Source organism: Oenanthe melanoleuca, chromosome 4 (assembly GCF_029582105.1).
Source record: "Oenanthe melanoleuca isolate GR-GAL-2019-014 chromosome 4, OMel1.0, whole genome shotgun sequence".
Taxonomy (NCBI): Eukaryota; Metazoa; Chordata; class Aves; order Passeriformes; family Muscicapidae; genus Oenanthe; species Oenanthe melanoleuca.
The window spans coordinates 38,906,933-38,915,929 of record NC_079337.1 but is presented as its reverse complement, the minus strand read 5'-3'; positions in this window follow the sequence as shown (position 1 = coordinate 38,915,929).

Below are 8,997 nucleotides of genomic sequence, written 5' to 3'. Positions count from 1 at the left end.
TCCAGCCCCATGCACTGATGCTGCTGCACAGCCATGCACCCACCTTCCCATGCACCATGAGTCCCTGTGCCTGGGAAGCTGCAGCAGCTCCTGCCAGCCCTGCAGCAGCACTGTTTGCTGCCTCCACTTCAGTGGCCATGGCAACTGCTGTTGTGTAATGAAGTGTTGCCAGCATCCAGGCCAGGAGCAGAGCTCTGTAAAGGAAATGAAAAATAAAAAAAGAAAATCAAAGCATGGAAAAGCATGATGTCAAGCCAATGAAATCCAAGCAGCCCCTCTGGCTGGCGTCACACACACTTTTCCACACTGGCTGCCTGCAACCCAGCCTTGCCATGGCTGACCCAAGAACTACACTGCTCAAACCACTGCATGTGGTTGTTTCTGCTACTGTGCTCTTTCCTTCTCCCAGTGATAATCAAGAACAAATTGTACCCACCACTCATCTAGTCTTCTAGGAAGTGGTTCAGACAATGAAACACATCTTACCAAGCACCTAAGTCAACAGAATAGGGTACCTACTTCAGCATACCAGGCTGGATGGAGCAGCTTAAATATTTGTTCTTTTGACCCAGAGTTTTTTTGCTGAAAATGCCTTCATTGCAAGAAGGAGTGTTTTTAAAAGTGCCAGAGCTTGAAGGTCTCTCTAGGTTTGTCTCCATGAGGGGCAAATTCACTAAAGAAGAAGGAGGCCTGGATGCAGGGGGGCCTGAGCCCTTTCTGTGCCAGCCAGTTCAGATGCAGGAGCCTCATCTCTGCTATGGTGAGCCCTTGTCAGGCCAGGGTGTCCCAAACAAGCATATGGGAAATACACTGCACCCTACAGAGCTGCTGGGTTTTGGGTGATTTCTGACTGCCTCCCATTGCATAACAGGACACAAGGAAAGACAGGCACTGGACAGGGAAACTCTCACACATTTTTTTTTAAAAACAAAGGGTAGAAAAGCAGGAACAGAGATGAAGGAGCAGGTATTGACTGCCAGCCTTTAATCCCTGGATTCCACAAGGGCATCTCACCTCTGCAGCCTGTAGCCCTTGCCAGGCTGGCCTGCCAGAGTGTGTTTGGGAGAACGAGAGGGAAATGAAGAAGGAAAGCTGTTTTCTAAACAAGGGAAGGGGAAATTGCCTCTGTCCCCAGACAGAGTGGAAATTTGAGGAAATGCTATGTTTGCACTGGGCAATTTCTGCTTTTCTCTCAGGGTTTTCAATCAACACTAGCCTTGGTAACTGGTGTCTGTGAGCTAAACACTCTGAGACAGCAATGCTGTGAGGAGAAAAAAAAAGCCAATGGAGCTTTAAACTACTTGCAAAAGTGCCCTGGTGAGTGCTGTTTCCCTGCCACTGTAAAACCCCAGGTGCCCCATCTCACTGTGAGCTCAGGAGAGCCCTCAGCTCCTCCAAGGCAGCAGCCACAGCTGCTTTCCCCATCACAGGCAGTGAAGCCTCAGCTGTCACCGCTGCCTGGCAGCATCCCCCGGGACACCGAGCCTGTCCAGGGGAGCGGGCAAGGCGCAGGGAATTGTCTCGGGGAGATGGCAGCCACCTTCTGTCACACCTGGCACAAGGGCAGGAACCTCGGGTGGAAGTTTCCACCCCTTGTATAAATGCATGTTTATTTAAAAAGGGACTTCGTGCAAAGAGCGAGAACCCACCCTCCTTTCTCCCCTTGCCATTGCATCCCTCCCTGCAGGGATGGAGGCGCTGGCTCAGCCCGGGGCTCTCCAGGCAGCTCCTCCATGGATCCCCATGGATCTGCGGGAAGGTGCTGGGGCTCGGAGCGAAGCACTGGCGTGTCTGGGCTGACATCTAGTGTCGGCATGGACGGCGCCTTGCCTCCCTGAGCTGAAAAGAATGAAGAGAACATTTCTTTGCTCAGCACTTTTAATCTGGTCAGAGACCTGACCCATAAACCCGCGAATATCTTTGCTCCCTATGATTATAAAATAATCATAGAACACCCAAAAGTGGAAATAAATACTGTTAAGGAAACTTCTCTGCCCTAGATTTCCTGCAGCAGAGCATCAGGTGTCTGATTTCAGCAGGGGAAAACATTTGATAAAGGAGTGGTGCAGCAATAGGAACAGCTCAGCCTGGCTGGCTACAGGGAGGGACACAAACAAAGGAATCCCTGGGTTTTTATATCCTTACAGTCCATGTACCTGTTCCAATGGTTATCTATGGGTCTGGGGTCTTCCAGTTGTTCACTAGCTAGACAGTTATCACCTTCTGTCACCTTTCACCTGTGTTTTTCTATTTTGACATAGATCTGTTCTGACTTTTCTTTCCACATGGTACAGTCATAAAAAATAATATTGTAACAGGCATTTTATCTGAACGCTTATAAATATGTGAAGGAAGAGGAAAAAGTTTTTGTGCTCTACTTTCCCCACAAAACTGGGAGGGATTCTTGTGCAAGAGGGGACCCTAGGTCCTGTTGGTCAAAGTCCATAGTGTTTATGCAGGAGTTGGCTTTGCTGAAAGGGTCAGATGGAGTCAGGGAGCAGATCTTATCATCCTGACAGAGCAGGCATCCTGTCAGTGAAGTTTCCCCAGGAAGTTTCCTGTTGCTGTTTAACCTTTAAATATGTGGTCTTTCTTGTCAGATTTCCCAGCAGATATCCCATTTCAGACAGCCAGGGAATTCATACCTTAATTCAGATGGTGCAGGGAATCTTTTGGAACCATAAACTGTTTGCTCTGTACACAAACTTGAACTTCAGAACATACACGGAGATACTTTATATTAAACTCTGGCCCATTTAAAGACAAAATTGTCCCTCACATTGTTTTAGTTATAGGATATTTTACTTCATAAACCATTCAAATATATGCATATATGTGTTTATGGGCATGGTTTATGTTTGATACAGATGCTCTCTTTATCTTCATGGCCACATTGCTGCCATCACACCACATGCAATCTGCCTCCCCAGCATAAAACCAGAATAGCTGAGAGTTGATCTTGGCATGTAGAAACAGCCACTGAAAACAAATCTCTGTAGAGGAACTGCAGTTACTGAAAGTATCCTTTAGTGACAGGTTTCCTCCTGGCTCACACGATGCCAAAGAGTTTGGATGGTGGATCCTCTGGGGAGAAAATTGTCTGACATAGCACAAACAATATACATCAAGGGTAGTAGCAAGGGTTTGGGGTTTCATAACCATCTTCTATGACACCAAGGCCATCATAGCATTTGAAGAATCAGTTTTCTTCCAGAAGCCTTATTCCTGAGCCAGCTGCTGCTGGAGGTACCCACTTGGGCAAGCACTATCTCTGCCACAGCAAATCACAGCAAACCACAGCAGATGGGGCTGCTTTGAGACCACACCTCAATTATTAAATCTGATGTGTTGGCTCAAAAGAAGACAAACCCTACTTCTCTTTTACGATGTATTCTTTTAGAGTGAGTCCTGTAAAGCATTAGTGGTTTCACATTGCATAAAACCATGTAATGCTTTTGTTTTGAGGAAAAGCATACTAGCAGCTGCACAAGGGCCACATAAAAAATGACTTTGGATGAGTAATCATGAGTTTCTGCCTATGGGCTATCCAGAATGAAACTTGGTTCAGAGAATGATGCTTCTCTTCTCTTCTTCAGAAGAGTTTTTCCAAGCTCCTCTGATCAGTATCCCACAGATGAAGTTGCTCAGTCCAATGTTTTGGCTGCTTGGAAATGCTGGCTTACTTCCAGGGCACTTTTGAGTCTTGCCTTTTGGCTGGTGGCAGCAATGTTGTGCTACCCACAGACAGTTTTCTAAGGAAAATGTCTCACACTGGGGTTTTGAGCAGCATTTACCTTTCAGTTTCTTTGGCTTCAGATGTGCTTCAAGTGTCATCAGAAGAAAACATTTAATGGCTCATGCAATGTATCTTTAGTTACTGTTCATCCAGTGTCTTGCTGACAGATGCTTATGTCACACATTTTAAAATAACACACTTTTAATTCATATTTAGAAAGTATTGGTCCAATCTACCACCTGTAGGTGATTCCTGTGGCTTATTCCACCGTGGCAGCAGTGCTATGCTGATGAGGACTGAATGAGCAGGGAATGGCACCCCACAGCACTCCCAAGGGATGTGCTTCACCCCTGTGCAATACTAGTTCCCAAAGGAGAACAGAAATTGGGAATCACTTTCCAAGCCAGAGCCATGAAGGATGCTGGGCACAAGAAAGTGCCTGGGAATGATGCAGTGACTGGCAAGGGGCAGTGTGAGCATTCAGGTGAGAGGAAACCACATCAGAGAGACCCAGCTGGTGTCAGACACAGTGACACTGACTCTTTCCCCCAGGGAAGGGAGTGGATAACTCCAGTACTGTGCACAGAGCATGGAGAGCATGTTGGCACTGGCTGTGCTTCCACACAGGACCATCTCCTGGATTTGTGCCTCACCCTCAGGTATGGGGACCTCAATATTTCTCCAGTCCAGCCAGGGTGGACACAGTTTGAGATGCTCCCTTATACCATGTTATAAATCCCTGCCTGCAGTACTGGAAATATTCCTGTTTTTCCTGAGACTGTGCTGCCTCTGAGCTGGTGCAGCCATTTCCAGCTTGTGGAAGAAACTGCAGCTGTGGGGGAGTATAACAAAATAAGCCAAACTCCAAACAAGGAGAGCAAACTAGCTCTTAACCTTATTTCTTGGAAAAAAAGATATCCATTTCAAATGTTTCTTGCACCTGCTAAATGCATTAGCAGTGGTGTTGTATCCTGAGCGAGCAGTCCTGATGAAAGAAAAATAGCTTCTTTGTTGTGATCTGGTGTGCTTGTGACAGCCATTCAGGAGATGATTTACAACTCCGTGCTGGAAGCTGGACAACCACACTCAGTGCTCACATGGCTGCTCTCCATCGTTTCCAAACTTCCTTGAAAGAGCTAAGAGCTTTGCCACCTATTTTCTCTTTCAAAAAACATCAGAATGAGGTTTTGCACACGTTGGCCATGCCAAGGAAAATAAGTCCTTATTGGGAATTGGAGCAGAGGGCCATTTGCCCTGGAGGTTATTACAGGGTGTCCAGTTCCAGCAGCTGACAGCACTGCAGGAAATCTCAGACGTTTTTGCTGCCATGCTGTGGATTAACACATCAGCATATTGTCAGGAGGAGAAACAGAGAAAATATGAGCCAGGTGCTATTAAAACAGACTGAGCAAAGAGCTTGGTTGGTGTCAGGCTGCCCCAGGGGACTGGGGCTGGAGGAACCGCCCGTGCTTTCCACTCCAGGCCACCAGCTCTGCTCTGCCTATGTGGCTTTAGCCACTCTTTTCCACTCCTCTGCATGGGAGTGGCCAGGGACATGCTGGGATGCAGCCCAGAACCCAGTACCACAGTCCTGGTCAGCCTGACCTGTGGCAAACAAGAAGCCATATTTTCAAATAGGTTTTCACTCAGAAAAACATAGGGATGGGGAGCCCAGGATACTTCTGACACAGTATATCAAAGGAAACAATTGTGGCCTCCAGCACTCATGGGCACAGCACAGGGTTCCCTGGAAACAAGGTGAAAATGAACTTTGGGAACATGAACTACTTTGCCATGCCTTTCTGTGGTGCCTACTTAAAGTGGCAGTGAGAGCACGTCATTTTGTCAAGATGCAAGTGCTACTTTTGTGTACTGCTTGTTTTGGTGATGGAAGAGGAAGAATGACAAAGAAAACTTTTTACTGGTTATCCTGAGCAGGGGAAAGGGCACATTTTCACCTGCTTCTCTGTTGGTGGTCAGCACGGTGCCTTCCAGCCCACCCCACTCCTCCCTGCCCTATGTCAGCCCCAGGTATAGGTACAGGGAACAGTATGGGGAAACAAGAGCCTGGAGTGATCTGGCTTCATGACAATGTTCCTTGCCCACTGAACAGGTGATAGATCAGGCAGCTGATGTTGGAGGCCTGCCAGAAGAAAAGCACCTCTCAGAAAGAATACAAAGCACTGTGACTTCTGGCATCACCTGGGATGATGGATGCCCAAGAAGGTGTAAGCCTTCCTACTGTTTATTTCTCTTCATTTCAAGTGATCAGAGCTTTGTTTAGCTTCTTCTCTAAGAAAACCATAAAACTACCCAGAGCCTTAACTTCCCGGAGTCATTCCAGCTGAAGGGATCACTCAAGAGCAGCCCAGGGCAGTGTCCAGTCACTCAGGCAAAGGGATGACAGATGTGCTTCACACACACTCCCCCTTTGCTTGTTTGCCAGTGTTCACATGGGCTTATCTGGGCTTGAGGAAAAGCTGTGCCACCAGAGGATGTGTAAAACAGCAAGACATGCAGGATCCCTTGGCTGGAAGCTGGGAGGTCTCTCCACAGGCAGGAGATGGCCCCCAGAGTCCAGAGTCATTTACAAAAGAAGGAGAAAAGGGAAGTGGGGGCTCTTCAGGTTTGCAGCTTCTCCTGGCAGCATGAACTGTTGCTTTCTAGAAAAGGTGAGATTGATTGAAAACATGTTGACTTCAGGATGTCCATATGAAGAGAAAAACATTTTTACATAGCACTAAATAGGAGCATCTACACTGGAGGCATATTTCAGGGAAAAGAAAGGTATGATTTCACTCAAGTCTGTGATAAGTGTCTTGACAGAGAGCACAAGAATGTCAAATGACAGACTGTCTTCACTAGTGGAATTGGAAAAATTGGAATTATAAATCTCAGTACTTTGGAGAAGAGCAGTAATGCAAAGCCACAAAGTCAAGGTAACAGAAATAGGATGCAGATGTGGCATAGTGAATTCAGAGCAGATTCAACATCCTATCTGCAACATCTAGATCCCAGTGAAATGCTGTTGAAGTCTGCTTTGACTTGCAGTGAGAGATAATGAGGACAGAAATCAAGGGAATTGTCTCAGACAGAGACCTCTGAGTAGTCAGATGGAAAAACCCAATCAGATATCCCAGGACCGAGGGTTGTACCAGCTCCAGCCATAATTAATATATTAGGATTTCCCAACCTGAGCACACAGCTGGTGAGAGAAAGTGATGCTGATCCTGATGTCAAGATATCACTGTGCCTTCCTGTGGGGAAGGACGTCATCCATGGTGCCTAGACAGGGATGGGACCTTACCTGTAAGAAAATCTGATGCAGACAAGGTTTTCCTAAGAAGTTGTAGCTTGTTGATGGAGAAACACCCAAATCTGGGAAACAGATATCATGTGAATGTTTCTTTACCCCGAACAGTGGTTGGGTTGTAAAAGAGCTGTCTCTTCTCTATGGGAGTGAATTCCCCAGAGGTGACTCAGCAGTCAGCAAGATGAGAACCAGACACTCACAGTTTTTGAACAATGGGCAAAATTGAGACTTTAATCTGTGTCCTCCAGGTGAGGATTTCAATCTCCAGCATATCCTTACTAATGAATAAGATACAGTAAGGAAAAGCCAGGACTGATGAGACCAAAAATATGGAAGCCAAGATGAACAATTTGCAGTGGCACACCAAAAACAGTAAGGGCAACTGTAGGCAGCAAACTCTCTGCTGCACAGGGCATGCTTGCTGCAGGCAGCCTGTCAGAGGCCAGCCTTTGGCACCTAATTATAAATATTCTCAGGTTAGCTTAAATATAATAAACATGAACTGCCAGAATAAAGGCCTGTTTCTTTTTTAGATCATGATGCAAGCCCAACTCCCTCAGTTCTCAAGCACTAATGTCAAAAGCTGAAAGCTGAACTCCCTATAACCTCTGGGCTATAAAGGATGCCAAACACCAAATATTTTTTAATTTTAAAATGACGTTTTATGCTAGACCTGGATAGCTTACTTTGTAGGTATACTAAGTTCAAGCTAATGTTTTAAGTCTCTTTGTGCTCCATGAAGAAATTTAGCAGAAAGATCAAACATTGAATATTTTTTTATTCTTGGAAAGTAGGCACTGGAACACTGATTTGCCAGATATTTTAACCTCTCAAATTACCCCTCATTTAATGGGAAAATCTGAAACCCAAATACTTTGCTTAAATAGGTCTACATTTGACTAGCACTAGATGGCTGTAAGGTTGTGCAAGATTGTTAGACTTTAATCTCATACTTTCATCTTTTAAGGCTGATGCTTAAGCAAGATCATAAACTGGCAGGAACTGCTGTGCAAGGCACTGGTGGACGTGCAGAATAGCCTGTTGTTTTCTTGGAGGAGCCACTGGCATATGAATGGATGTGTTGAGTTCAAGTCCTGAGGAACATGTTTGTGTCACAGCCCAGCAGGATTAGTAACACCTACTTTATTTGGCTGATTATACTTTTGTATTTTTATACTAAATAAAGTAATCTTGATCAACCTACCTAGCTTGCCAAGTTTTCATCCCCACTCTCACCATTACATATTGACCCCAGTTTCTAGAAAAACAGTAAAATCCTTCACCAGGATTCCCCACCATACAGGAAATGACCACACAGCATAGATGAAGTAGAATATACAGTATTATATTAAAAGTCCAGGTGTTTAGGACTGACTATCTGATTTTGCTATCTAGCAAATTTAACTTCTCTGATTTCAACAGAGAAATGCATTGCACTAAGGTTTCCTCAACGAGATAAAAACTCCTGTGTTGCAGAACACCGATGTTCAGACAAGCACAGTCTCGGGCTAATTAAGTCATAATGCTGCAGAGATGTGATTTATAAATATTGGGGAAATAGTGGTGGGGGAGATGGGCTGATATCCAGCCAAAACTCAAACTCTTTGGAAAGCCTGAAGATGAGTTTCAGTCCAAGATATTGACACCCTCCCCTTGATCTGGACAGCCCTGTGCTCAGGCTGACACATCATGGGGTGAGGGAGGAGGTGGCCTTGGATCACATGTAGCCACCAGCTGGTGCAGTCTTCCCAGTGTTTCTTGACCTGAGCTCCTATGTATCTTTCAGTGACTGAAGTTCCCTGTGCAGTGAATTTAAGCCCACTGGTGGACTGTTTATTTTTCTTAATTGCCTTCATGACCGCTAGGAAGTAATTCATAACCCTCTATGGCTCTGCAGGGTTCAGGTTAAAATTGTTATTCCAAGCCACACTAGCTATATAAAACATGC